The 15,081-nt window shown below is 37.0% G+C and overlaps 1 long non-coding RNA gene and 1 pseudogene across 1 annotated transcript in view; one reads left to right on the top strand and one right to left on the bottom strand.

The window, feature by feature from the left end:
* Positions 1-4,699, top strand: part of LOC134757948 (uncharacterized) — a 28,834-nt gene extending 24,135 nt beyond the window's left edge. Inside the window, exon 5 of the long non-coding RNA XR_010132615.1 lies at positions 730-4,699. This is a non-coding gene — a long non-coding RNA (uncharacterized lncRNA). The remainder of the gene's footprint in view (positions 1-729) is intronic.
* A 6,163-nt stretch (positions 4,700-10,862) lies between these two features.
* The window catches only part of LOC129530336 (TGF-beta-activated kinase 1 and MAP3K7-binding protein 3-like), a 28,696-nt pseudogene continuing 24,477 nt past the window's right edge, over positions 10,863-15,081 (bottom strand).

Below are 15,081 nucleotides of genomic sequence, written 5' to 3'. Positions count from 1 at the left end.
GATGTCCTTTCAGTTTGTTAGTTTTCCTTCTAACAGACAGGACCCTCAGCTGCAGGTCTGTTGGAATACCCTGCCGTGTGAGGTGTCAGTGTGCCCCTGCTTGGAGGTGCCTCCTAGTTAGGCTGCTCGGGGTCAGGGGTCAGGGACCCACTTGAGGAGGCGGTCTGCCTGTTCTCAGATCTCCAGCTGCATGCTGGGAGAACCACTGCTCTCTTCAAAGCTGTCAGACAGGGACATTTAAGTCTGCAGAGGTTACTGCTGTCGTTTTGTTTGTCTGTGCCCTGCCCCCAGAGGTGGAGCCTACAGAGGCATGCAGGCCTCCTTGAGCTGTGGTGGGCTCCACCCAGTTCGAGCTTCCCAGCTGCTTTGTTTACCTAAGCAAGCCTGGGCAATGGCGGGCGCCCCTCCCCCAGCCTCGCTGCCGCCTTGCAGTTTGATCTCAGACTGCTGCGCTAGCAATCAGCGAGACTCCGTGGGTGTAGGACCCTCCGAGCCAGGTGCGGGATATAATCTCGTGCTGCACCATTTTTTAAGCCCATCGGAAAAGCGCAGTATTTGGGTGGGAGTGACCCAATTTTCCAGGTGCCGTCCATCACCCCTTTCTTTGACTAGGAAAGGGAACTCCCTGACCCCTTGCGCTTCCCAAGTGAGGCAATGCTTCGCCCTGCTTCGGCTCATGCACGGTGTGCTGCACCCACTGACCTGCGCCCACTGTCTGGCACTCCCTAGTGAGATGAACCTGGTACCTCAGATGGAAATGCAGAAATCACCCGTCTTCTGCGTCGCTCACGCTGGGAGCTGTAGACCGGAGCTGTTTCTCTTTGGCCATATTGGCTCCTCCCAAAATATCCACTTTTCAACAAAACAGATGAAGAATGCAAACAGACAAGAAAGCACATTCATTCACAGGAAAAGAAGTTAACAAAAACTGTTTTTGGGGAACCAAAATGTTGGGTTTAGACAAACTTTAAATCAACTGTTCTATATGCTTAAACAATTAATGGAAATTGAAGACAAAGAACTAAAGATAATCAAGAAAAATATATAAGAATAGAAATGTAGGTAAGAGGTAATTATTTTAAAAGATTACAAATAGTAATTTTAGAGTTGAAAATACATTATGTGAAATAAAAAATCCACTAGGGAGGTTCAGAAGCATATTGAAGCTAAAAAAAAAAAAAAAAAAAGGAGTCTGGGTACGGTGGCTCATGCCGGTAATCCTAGCACTTTGGGAGGTAGAGAAAGGCACATCATGATGTCAAGAGTTTGAGACCATCCTGGCCAACATGGTGAAACCATGTCTGTACTACAATACAAAAAATTAGCCAGGTGTGGTGGTGCACACCTGTAGTCCCAGCTACTCAGGAGGCTGAGGCAGGGGAATCGCTTGAACCCAGGAGGTGGAGGTTGGAGTGAGCTGAGATCATGCCACTGCACTTCAGCCTGGCAACAGAGCAAGACTCTGCCTCAAGAAAAAAGAAAAAGAAAAAAAAAATAAGAATAAGTGATCTTGCAGATAAGTACATTGTAATCCTCTAGTCTGAGTAGAAAAGAAAAAGAATTAAAAAAAAAATCATACTCTTAGAGACTTGTGGGACATGACCAAATGACTACTATATGCATTTTGTGAGTCCAAAGTTGGAAATAAGATGAAAAGACAGATAATATTTGAAGAAATAACAGGTAAAATCTCCCAAATTTGATAAAATACATGAATCTAAAAACTTAAGAAGATTCATGAACTGTAAGCAGAATCAACTAATAAAAGAGATTCACACTGAGACACAATATAATCAAACTGGAAAAAGACAAAAAACGGAGAACTTTGAAAGCAGCTAGAGAGAAGCAAAGTGTGAAAATGGGATCCTTGATAACATTAAAAGCCCATTCAACACCATAAATCCAGGCCTTAGAATGGCATATTCAAAGCACTAAAAGAAACCACATTAACCATGAATTTTATTGCAGCAACAATTCTCAATGAAAAATAAAGGTGAAACTAAGTCATTTCCAGATAAACAAATTGATTATTTTGCTATCTGCCCTACAGCAATAAAATAAAAAGGCACAGGGCAGAAAATTGATACTACGTGAAGAAATAAAAACACTGGCAAAGGCAAATATACAGCTAAATACAAAAGCCATTATTATTAAAATTTTGGTTGTGTAACTCCTTTTTCTATACAATTTTAAAGAAAAATGCATAAAACAATAGTTTTCAATCTATGTCAAGGGACACACAACTTACAAAGATATAATCTGTGACAATACAATATAAAGGTGGTGAGATGTGCCTGCAGCTTCCTAATCTAGAGTTTTTGTATACTATTAAATTTAAATTGGTATTAATCCAATAGGTTTTGATAAAGTTAAAGGTTAAAATGATCATTTTAATCCCCAGGGTAACAGTTAAGAAAACAATTTTAAAAATACAGAATAGTAAATAAAAGGGAATTCAAAATGACATTACAGACAACCAGTTAAACAAAATAGAAGAGAGTTGTGGTAGAATTGAGGAACAAAGGAGATATGACACATAGAAACAAGTAGCAAAATGGCAGAAGTAACTCTTTCCTTATTTAAATTATGTTAAATGTAAATAGATTAAACTCACCAATTTGAAGACAGATTGGCGGAGTACGATCAGTAAAATAGAAGATTAGGAAGCTACAGGCCCAGCTTTTCTCAGAGAGGCACCCAGATAACAATACTATATGGACCAGAACATCTTTGTGAGAACCCTAAAGACATGCTGACAAAAAAACAGCCCCCAGGCCAACATAAAACCCAGATGGGATACTAGCAAGTAGTTAGAAAATTTGAAGCATTTTCATACCTGTCTATGTCCCTTCTCCTAGGAAAACCACAATTGTTTTGCAGTGAGTAGGTATATGCGAATCTATGCCTAAAGGCCAATGGAGCTGAGAGGCCAAATAAAGAGGCTGACAGGGTAAGTCATGGTGGCTTATACCTGTAATCCCAGCACTTTGGGAGGCAGAGGTTGGAGGATCACTTGACATCAAAAGTTCAAGCCCAGCCTGGCCCACATGGTGAAACCCCATCTCTGCTAAAAAATACCAAAATTAGCTAGGCATGGTGGTACACGCCTATAATCTCAGCTACTCAGGAGGCTGAGGCAGGAGAATCATTTGAATTTGGGAGATGGAATTTGCAGTGAGCTGAGATCACACCACTGTGGTTTTCCTAGGGGAAGGGACATAGTTTCCCACTGTACTCCAGCCTGGGCAACAGAGAGAAACTATCTCAAAATAAAAAAAAAAAAAAAAAAAAAAAAGAAAGTAAGAGGCTGACAAATCGTTTCTCAGAAAAAAAAACTACCTAACAGAGACAAACAGAAGTGATATATCGGCAGCTGCAAGATGGTGAGTCCCTGCACCGACTCCCAGAAAGTGTTCTTTATAAAAGGAAGCATTTTGGGTGAAGATGTGCATTTGGGTGAAGATGTGCATCTGGTCATGCCTAAGACTTTCTTGGAAAACCTGTGGCCATTGGGGAATTTATATAAGCATCTTTATGATGGCTTAGCAATGCTACAGGGATTGTTTAAAGACCTTGCTGCAGGTGTAAAGTATTGATCATGATGTCAGTTTTGCTTCAAAATGACATTACTCTTGCCATATAACAAGCTGTTCTCCTGTAATAGCATATCCAGGAGGAAACCTCCCTAAACTAAGAATTGTTATTTGGCAGAGGAAATGGCATTTTGCATTCAGTGTTTTGATTTGTCTGAGATTTTCTGTGATACTAGTTTCACCTAAACACTATCAGGACTGGCAGCATAACTTGAAAGCTGATGAAAAACGTGGAGACTACAGCCATTTAGAGACACAGTTCTGCATGCAAAACCTAGAGGAATCAACATCTCAGGAAAAATCTGAGATGTTCCAAAGCCTCTGGGCTGATTGGTCAAGGTCTTCCTTTGATCTAAGCCAGTATGTTAAGACTAGAACAGATGTGTCCCTTTTTTTCCTTCAACAGTTCAAATTGCAGCAAAAGTTTACATACCATTGAAAGAAACAGATAATTGTGGCCAAATTATAGAAATTAAAATGAAATTCAAGTGACCAAACCTAAAGAAATGAAGATCTATAAGCAGTCACACAAAAACTTAAAATAACTGCCATGAAAATTCCTGAAAACTAAACAAAATCAGGAAATAAAATATGAACAAAAAGATAAATTCAACAAAGTAGAAATCATTTAAAAAGCTACAACATCTAGGCTGGGCATGGTGGCTCACGCCTGTAATCCCAGCACTTTGGTAGGCTGAGGTGTGTGGATCACCTGAGGTAAGGAGTTTGAGACCAGCCTGACCAACATGGTGAAACCCTGTCTCTACTAAAAATATGAAAATTAGCCAGTCGTGGTAGCACATGCCTGTAATCCCAGCTACTTGGGAGGCTGAGGCAAAAGATTGCTTGAACCCAGGGGGCGGAGTTTGCAGTGAGCCGAGATCCTGCCATTGCACTCCAGACTGGGCAACAAGAGTGAAACTCCATCTCAGAAACAAAACAAAACCAAACAAAAACAAACCTATAACATCTAGACAGAACTTTTTTTAAACAGAAAAATTCTGTATATGGATTAAATAGCATTTGAAATAATCAAGTCAGAGATTCAAAAAGTAAAAAGAGTAAAGAAAAATAAAGAGGCCAAGGAATTTATCACATATTATCAAGCAGAGCAATATAAGCATTATGGGAATCCCAAAAGAAAGCAAGAAAGAAACAGAAAACATATGTGAAGAAATAATATACCAACATTTCCTAATTCTGAGGAGAGAAAAAGATATACAAATTCAAGAAGCTCAAACATTTTTGAAAGAGAAAAAACTCAAGAGAACCACACCAAGATATATTATATCACATTGACTAAAGTCAGAAAAAATGTTGAAAGCAGAAAGACAAAAGTGACTCACTGGCCAGGCACAGTGGCTCAAGCCTGTAATCCCAGCACTTTGCGAGGCTGAGACGAGTGGATCACCTGAGGTCAGGAGTTCAAGACCAGCCTGACTAACATGGAGAAACCCTGTCTCTACTAAAAATACAAAATTAGCTGGGCTTGGTGGTGCATGCCTGTAATCCCACCTACTCAGGAGCCTGAGGCAGGAGAATCACTTGAAACCGGGAAGCGGATGTTGAGGTGAGCTGAGATCACACCATTGCACTCCAGCCTGGACAACAAGAGCAAAAAACTCTGTCTCAAAAAAAAAAAAACCTAACTAAAATAAAAAAAACTAAAAAAAAAAGAAAGTGACTCATCACACACAAAGAAGCTTCAATAAGATTATGAAGGGATTTCTCAACAGAAACCTCACAAGACAAAAAAAAGAGGTGGGAGGAAATATTCAAAACACTGAAAGAAAAAAACTGTCGGTGGTATCTGACAAAACTTTTCTTCAGAAATGAAGACTTTCCAAAATGAGTAAATGCTGAGGATGTACATTATCATCAGACCTACTGTATAAGAAATGCTAAAAGCAGTCTTTCATGTTGAAATGAAGACAGTGGACAGAAACATGATGTGATAGAGAAATATAAAATTATCCAGTAAAGATAAATACATGAACAAACATAGTAAACTGTATTATATTTTGGTGCATAGAACATGAAGACAAAACTTAAAAAACACAAATCTATGTTAATAAGTAACAATATATAAACATGTAATGTATGACATAAATGAGGTGAAACTAAAAGAGTAGACTTTTTCTAAGTTTAGAATGTATAATTTTAATACAGTTCATGTAATTACAATGATAATAACACAGAATGTAAATATACATGAAAAGATATGAGCAGAAATTCAAAACGTGTTACTAAAAATGAAGTGAAACAGAAAGACAACAAGACAAGACAGAGAAAAGTAAGAAATACTTGGGAACAGTGAGTGTTTCCCTATATTCTGAGTACTTTTGGAGGCCAAGGTGGGCAAATCACGTGAGCCCAGAAGTTTGAGACCAGCCTGGATAATGTGACTTTTTTAAATTTACAAACCAAAAAAATAACCACAAAATAGTAATTAGCTGTGTGTGGTAGCACACACCTGCAGTCCCAGCTATTCCAGAGGTAGAGATGGGAGTATCACCTGAGCCAGGGAGGTTGATGCTGCAGTAAGCTGTGATCACACCACTGCGCTCCAGCCTGGGTATTAGAGTGAGACCCTATCTCAAAAAGAAAAGTAAATGAAATATACTTTTCAATCAAGAGATGTAGATTGCCTAAATGCATTAAAAAGTCCAAATAAATCCTGTCTACAATAAATTTACTTTAGATCTAAGGACATAGACTGAAAGTGAAAGGACAGAAAATGTATTCCATAATATGGAAAAATATATTCCAGTATAATAAAAACAGCACAGATATGGCTGTCATAATGAAAAAAAATTGAGTTAAAAGCTGTTAGACAATGTTATTATACAAGAATAAAAAGGTTATTTTAGTAAAAATATAAAAAGAATATAATTATTTGCACTAACACCAACCTGTTCCTAAATATGTTCCTAACTGTTCCAGACAGTTCCTAAAATGTAAATCAAATATTGACAGGACTGAAGTGAAAAATAGACAGCAACACAATAATAGACGTGTTTGACATCTCAGTTTAAATAATAGAATGACATAGATGATATGTCTATGTCAGAAATATAGAGGAGTTGAACAACATTACAGACAAATTGGAACAAATAGACATAAATAGAATACTTTATCCAGAATACACATTCTTCTCAAGCTCCACGAAAACGATCTCGAGAATGGACCACATGTTAGACCACAAAACCAGTCTTAACAAATATAAGATGAATGAAATCATACAAAGTGTCTTCTTCAATAACAATCGAATGAAAGAAAATCAACAGAAGGAAAAAAATCCATAAATATGTGAAAACCATACTGTATACTTTTAGACAATGAGTCAAGTAAGTCACAAGGGGTATTAAAAAACACTTGGAGATAAATTCAAGGAAAATATAACATACCAAAACTTATGGGATACAGCTAAAGCCATGCAGTGACAGAAATTTATGGATGTAAATATGCACATTAAAAAAGAAAAAAAAAGACTTAAACCAACAACCTAATTTCATACTGAAGGGAACTAGGAAAAAAACAGATGAAAGTGAAAGTTAGCAAAAGGAAGGGAAAAAGAAACAGATTAAAGCAGAGATAAATTAAATAGATAATTTAAAAAAACAATAGAAATGTCAGTGATACTACGAAATGGTTTTCTTAAAAAAAAACCCAACAAAATTAACATACCTTTTGGTACATTTGCTATGAAAAGAGAAATGAGTCAAATAATTAAAATCAGGAATGAAAGAGAAAATATCACAGAAATAAAATTGTAAAAATACTATAAATAACTGTATAAAAACAAACTGGGTAATAGATAAAAATGAAGAACTGGTTAAAAATTCCTAGAAACACACCACCTACCAAGACTCATTCACTAATAGAAAATCTTGACAGACCAGTAACTTATTAATAAGATGAAATTAATAATGAAAAACCTTCCAACAATGAAAAGCCCAGGACCAGTGGCTTCACACCAAAGCCAAAAATACCAGAAGCAAAGAAAATCACAGATTAATATTCTTGATGAATACTGGTGTGAAAATGATTAATAAAATACTAGAAAACCGACACACTGAAATAATTGTACACCATGAACAAGTGGGATTTATTTCTGGGATACACGAATAGTTCGACACATGAAAATTATTAGTGAAATATATCACTTTAGTACAATAAAAGTAAAAAATGCAATCATCTCAATCAATGCAGAACAGCATTTGACAAAATTTAACACTGTCATGATGAAAAACACTCAAAACTAGGAAACACAGGAAAACAACCTCAACATAATAAAAGCCATATATGAAAAGCAGACTAGGAAAACAGGAAACTATGAAACACAGGGAAACAACCTCAACATAATAAAAGCCATATATGAAAAGCAGACAGCTAGTGACATCTGCAAGTTGGTAGAATAGTGGGTACCAGCCCTTGACTCCCACAGACACACCAGTTGGACAATATATGAATCAAAATACCTTTATAAGCAGTCCCTAATCAAGTGAACAATGTGCAGTACCCCAGAAAGACTCCTCTCCTAGTTCTGCACTGCCAAAAGAGATTCCACTGGCCCATGACTTCTCCTGTGTGTGTGTGTGTGTGTGTGTGTGTGTGTGTGTGTGTGTGTGTGTGTGTGATGGGAGAGGGGTTGAAGGGGAGTGCAGTATGTATCCTAAACCCTGACTTTTTAGTGCGCTGCCCAAGGGATTTGTTTCTGCATCACCTCACCGGGAACACTGAGGAAAATGGCATAGTTCAGATGCCTAGGGGCAGATAAGAAAAAAGAAAATGGGTGGGCAGCTTTCAATAGTTGCACAGCTTGTTGAGATTGGGAAAAGGTGGCACACTATGTGAGACATTCCTCATCCCCCAGTAGGAAAAGAAGAGTGGAGTGTTCATTCAACATCTTGGTCTTTCGGTGCACCCAAAGGATTGGGTGGCTTTCTCTACCCAACATGGTTCTGCAAGATTGGGAGATGGTACATAATTCTGAGACTTCTTCAAGAACAAGGGACGAGTGTGGAATGTGAATCTAACATCCTGATCTTTTGTGCACTGTCCTAGGGATAAGTGGGGAAAGGTATTTCTCGCTTTTCACTGCAGACTATAGAGCACTGTATATTCATTGCAGACTATCGAGCACTGTAAGTTTAAGAGAAGGCATAGAATTCTGATATCGCTCCCCAGGAATGAGGGAGAAAAACCAGCTGTGTACATACATAGAAACAATTTGAGAGGCTCCTAGAATCTTTAGCCAGTCTGATTGGTAAAGATGTTTCTCTGCCAAATTCATCTGTAAATACCGGGAAAGATAGTTTATTTTCTTCAAATGCACAAACACCAATGCAACACTACAAGAAATACAATGAATGAGGGATATATGGCACGAGCTAAGAAATAAAGTGATCTCCATTAACTGAAAGATCTATGAATGGCCTAACAAAAATTCAAAATAATCATCAATTATTGTAAATTCAAAAGTCAGTAAGCTACAAGTGAATATGGCTGGGCAACTAAATGAAATAAGAAAAATGATGCATTAACAAAATCACAATGTCAACAAACAGATAGAAACCATAAAAAGAACAAGGTATTTTTCAGCTGAAAAATACAATAACTCAACTATAAAACTGAACATAGAGATTCAACAGCAGAGAAGAACAAACAAAAAAATCAGCAAACTTGAAGACAGATGTTTATAAATTATCCAGCCAGAGGAATAAAAAACAAAGAGTGAGGGAAGACTAAGGGACTGCAGGGACAACATCAAATGAATCAATATAGAAGTTCTAAGAGTTTTAGAAGAGAAAGAGAAGGGGACAGAAAGCTTAAAGAAATAATGGCAAAACTTTCCAGGAGCTGGAGAGGTAAATAGAGATCCTGATTCATGAAGTGCAAGGGATCCCAAGGATGAGGAATCCAGAGAAGTCTATGCTGAGACACAGTACAATCAAACTGTCAAAGGACCAATAGAGAATGTTAAAAGTAGCAAGTAAAAGGGACATATTCTTTTTGTGAAGTCATGAACAGATTTCTTCAAACAAGTTTTGCAAGCCAGAAAGAAGCAGGATAACAAATGCAAAAAAAAGGATATAAATTGCCAACAAAATCCTATTCTGAGGAAAATTGTCCTTCAAAAATAAAAGAGAAAGATTTTCCAAAATAAACACAGAAACAAAGACAAAAATAAAGGGAATTCATTACCACTAGATATGCTTTACAAGAAATCCTACTACTAGTTTTTTAAGTTAAAATTAAAGGATGATCTAAACGGTAAAACAAACAAATAAAAATCCCCACAAAGACATGAATATATAAAAGTAACTAAGGTTGAAACATAAACAAATACAGAATAAATAATACTATAGTGGTGTATGTAAATCACTTTCAATTTTAAAGTTAAAGATGACATTTTTTAATTGTTAATTTCAATTTTTGTAGATACATGGTAGATGTATATATTATGGAGTACATGAAATATTTTGATACAGGCATGCAATGCATAATTATATCATGGAAAATGGGGTATGCATTCCCTCAAACATTTATACTTGGTGTTACAAACAATCCAGTTATATTCATTTAGTTATTCTTAAAGGCATAATTAGATTATTATTGACTATAATCACTCTGTTGTGTTATCAAATAATAGGTCTTGTTCATTCTTTCTATTTTTGTTTTCTTTTGTTTTGTTTGGGCACTCATTAACTATCCCCAGCTCTCTTCCACACCACTCCAAATTACCCTTTCCATCCTCTGATAACCATTCTTTTACTCTCTAGCTCCGTAAGCTGAGATAACAGTACCTTAAAATATAACTACAAACATTTAATGGATATAATTGTGACAAAAATATTACCATGGAAGGAGAAACTTGTAGAATTTGGATGTGATTGATTGAAGTCAACTTAAAATAGAATGTTATAAGATGCTATATGTCAATCCCATTTTTACTACAAGAAAAAACCCTCTTTAAACATGAATGGACTAAACTTCCCAATCGAATGAGGTACAGTGGCTAAAACAAACAAAAAACTCAATTATTAGGTGTCTACAAGACACTCACTTTAGAGTAATAGACACACATAAAGTAATGGGATAAAGAAATAAATATATTGCATTCAAATGGTAAGCAAAAGAGAGTAGTACTGTCAAGCACTACTTGAAAGTTTATAGCAACGAAATATACTCTAAAAAGAAAAAAATGGCCAGGCACAGTGGCTCACACTTGTAATCCCATCATTTTGGGAGGCTAAGGTGGGTGGGTTACTTGAGGTCAGGAATTTGAGACCAGCCTGGCCGACATGGGAAACCCTGTCTTTACTAAAAATGCAAAAATTAGCAGGGCATGGTAACATAGGCCTGTAATCCCAGCCACTCAGGAAGCTGAGGCAGGAGAATTGCTTGACCCTAGGAGGCCAAGGTTGTAGAGAGCAGAGACTGTATCACTGCACTCAAGTCTGGGTAACAGAGTGAGACTCTGTCTTAAAAAAATGGAAAGAAAAACTCTCCCTAACTTTATACTTGGACTATTAAGGGAGGCAAGGGGAGAGCAAACCATGTCCAAAGTTAGCAGAAGATGGAAATAATAAAAATTAGAGGAAATATAAATAGAAGTTAGAAAATAAAATAATACAGAAAGTACATGAAACTATGCTTTTTTAAAACAAACAATATTGATAAATCATAGCTAGACTAAGAAAAAAGAGAGAAGACTCAAATACAATTAGAGATAACGGCAGATATTATAACTTCTCATGTCACTGATGCCACAAACATAAAATCGTAATAGATTACCTATGAAAAATAACTATTGGGTACCAGGCTTAATACCTGGATGACAAAATAATCTTTATAACAAACCCCCATGATACAAGTTTACCTCTGTAACAAACCTGCACATGTTCCCTTGAACTAAAAAGTTAAAAAAAAATTAACATTTTTAAAAACAGAAATAAGACAGGTGTGGTGGCTCACACCTGTAATCCCAACAATTTGGGAGGCTAAGGCGGGTAGATTGCTTGAGCCCAGAAGTTCTTAAGACCAGGCTGGGCAATATGGTGAATCCCTATCTCTTTAAAAAGTACAAAAAAAAAAAAAAAAATTACCTGGCATGGTAATACTGTAGTCTCAGCTACTCAGAAGGTTGAGACATGCGGATCTCTCAAACCTGGGGAGCAGATGTGGCAGTGAGCCAAGATTGTACCACTGCACTCCAGCCTGGGTGACAGAGAGAAACTCTGTCTCAAAAAACAAACAAACAAACAAAAAAACAGAAAGAAAACAAAATCCTAAAATTCATATGGAACCATGAGAGACCACAGATGGCCAAAATGATGTTGAGTATAAAGAAAAAAACACTTGAGGAAGCACACTTGTATTTTCAAAATATATTACAAAACTACAGTAATTAAAATGGTATAATACTGGCACAAAGAAAGATATATACCAATGGAATAAACTATAGGCCAGAAATAAATGCACATATATACAGTCAACTAACATTTGAATATTGCTGCCCAAAATAACTCAGTGGGGGAAAAATGGTCTCCTTAAATAATGTTGGGAAACTGTACATCCATAGGGAAAATAATAAAACTGAACTCACACCACACACACACCATCAAACTCAAATGAGTTAAAGACTGCTTAAATGTAAGACCTGAAACTATAAAACTATTAGAGAAAGCATAGGAGAAAAGCTTGATGGGCTTAGGCTTGGTAATTAGTTCTTTAGCACCAATAATAATACAGGAGTTATTAAGAAATTCTTTTTGAGATGGAGTCTTGCACTGTCACCCAGGCTGGAGTGTAATGGCACGATCTCAGCTCACTGCAACCTCTGCCTCCCAGGTTCAAGAGAGTCTGCCGCCTCAGCCTCCTGAGTGCTGAGATTACAGGCAACCGCCACCACGCCCGGCTAATTTTTTTGTATTTTTAGTAGAGACAGGGTTTTACTATGTTGGCCAGGCTGGTCTCAAACTCCTGACCTCATGATCTGCTCACCTTGGCCTCCCAAAGTGCTGGGATTACAGGCGTGAGCCATCGTGCCAGGCCAATAAATTCTTTTTAGACAGCTAGAAAGGATAAAAGAGTTATTGGTGAAATTTTCCTTTAATAAAAAGCAGCTTGATAGATACACAAACTAGAAAATTACATATTTAAATGCCAGGAGTTGTACCTGGAAGCCAGGTACATTCAATATAGCATTTTTCACTCTCTTTTCCTTGTCACCATGTGTACAGGTGTCATGACAGTCACCAGGTGGAAGATGCATTTACATAATAAAAGATTAGGGTGAGAGGCCAGTCTTTTCTCAGGCTGTGTAAATGGCACACCTGGTCAAACCAACCCCCTGGGTCCTATGTAAATCAATCACCACCTCCTCAAGTCTCTGTACAAAATTGATTGTGTTCTACCCCAAACTGGAGACCTTCTCTTGGGCTACCCGTTCTCTCAGCATAAAGAAGCTTTTGCTCTGTTTCCTCTTTCTTGTCTTTTTTTTTTTTTTTTTTTTTTTTGAGATGGAGCCTTGGTCTGTTGCCTAGGCTGGAGTGCAATGCCACAATCTCAGCTCACTGCAACCTCCATCTCCTGATTCAAGTGATTCTCCTGCCTCAGCCTCCCAAGTAGCCAGGACTATAAGCACGTGACACCACCCTGTCTAATTTTTTAATTTTTGGTACAGACAAAGTTTTGCTTTGTTGGCAAGGATGGTCTCGAACTCCTGATCTCAAGTGATCCACCTTAAGCCTTCCAAAGTTCTTGGATTACAGGCATGAGCCACCATGCCCAGCTCTTTTTTGTGTATTAAGTTATCCATTCCTAAACCCACTCCTCTTGTGTGTCCGTCTCCTGAATTCTTTCTCTGCATGAGACAAAGAAGCAGGGTACATACCCCAGAAAACAAAGCCATTTCATTTGGGGGCTTGATCCCAATCCAGGATTGGGATCAGAACAGAAAATAGAAACATTGGATTGGTCAGTATAGAGCGAACCTTAAACTGTCCTTTAATCTCAAGGTTCTCTTCAAACTGGTTTCCTTTCACAGAGGTACTAATCGTTGTGTAAGGCTGGGAGAAGTCTGGAGCCACTGATGATTTCTGAACAGGGCACACCCTGGCATTATTCAAAGGCTTCTGGACAAGCCAGCCTCTGACAGCCCATCCAGGTGTTGGTAATGGATCTCCAGCTATCCTGTCAAAAAATGTTCCTAAATTTTACTTCCTTTCTACCAGTGTTCACAATTTCTCCTATTCTGTCTGTGTGTGCAATGTGCGGGAAGTTTTACTTTCACTTTTCTTTGCATTTTAAAGTTCTCACTGAGAGTTTATAAAGATTTTTGTTAAACTTGTTTCCAAGTGTTTATGTTTGTGTTGCTATTGTAATTTAAATTATCTGTTTCATTTGATTTTCTAATTGTTTGCTGTTATAATGGTAAATAAAAATGTAACTTTTCTAGAGTCAGTTTGCATCATTTAAGTCTACTTATTACTTCCATTAGTTATCTTAAAGTTTCCTTAAGATTTTCTTTGCAAATAGTTACATTATTTATGAATATATATGGCATAATTTCTTCCTTTAATTTATGCATATTACTTCTTTCTTGTGAAGACTAGAATTTCCAGTACAATGTCAAATATATGTGGTTAGAGTTTCCTATTTGAAAGAGAAAGAATTCAATATTTCACCAATTAAGAATGATAGATTTCTGTAAGTTTCCCAAAGATGCCTTTCATGAGCTTGCAGGAATAACCCTAAAGAGCTTTTGTAATAAATAACTATTGAATTTTTTCAAGTGCTTTTTCTGTATCTACTTAAAGTATCTTTTTTTTCTTATTTTGTTAGTATGGTAAATTACATTAATTGATGCCAAATGTTAAATCAACCTTGCATTCTTAAGATAAATCCCACTTTGTCCAAACCCATAGAGCATTCACAGCCAAGAGTGAACACTGATATAAACTATGGGCTTGAGTGATAATATTATATCAATATTGGCTCATCAACTGTATCAAGTTTACAACAAAAATGCAAGATGTTAATAATAGAAAAAAACTGTGAGGGAAGGAGGTGGAGGTGTGTGAGAACCCTCTGCATTCCACTCCCTTTTTTCTGTAAACCTAAAATTGCTCTTAATAAAAAAAAAATTAAAAAGCGAGGCTGGGTGAGGTGTCTCACACCTGTAATTACACTTTGCAAGGAGGATATCTTGAGCCTAGGAGGTGAAGACCGGCTTGGGCAATGTGGCAAGACCACATCTCCACAAAAAAAACAAAAAACAAAAAAAAAAAAACTGCCATTTCACTCTAGTCTGGGCAACAGAGTCAGAACTTTGTCTCTAAAAAATGAATAAGTAAGAATAAAAATAAAAAACAGTATGTCTTGAGCTTGAAATACATGAAAAACAGTTTAACCAACATTCAAATAATTTAGGTCAGAGAAGCTACCTAAAATATGTACCCCAAATGGCAAAATAAGGAAG

This window comes from Gorilla gorilla, chromosome Y, assembly GCF_029281585.2.
Source record: "Gorilla gorilla gorilla isolate KB3781 chromosome Y, NHGRI_mGorGor1-v2.1_pri, whole genome shotgun sequence".
NCBI classification, from domain to species: Eukaryota; Metazoa; Chordata; class Mammalia; order Primates; family Hominidae; genus Gorilla; species Gorilla gorilla.
The sequence above is the reverse complement of the archived record's forward strand: the minus strand, read 5'-3'. Positions and strand labels throughout refer to the sequence as shown.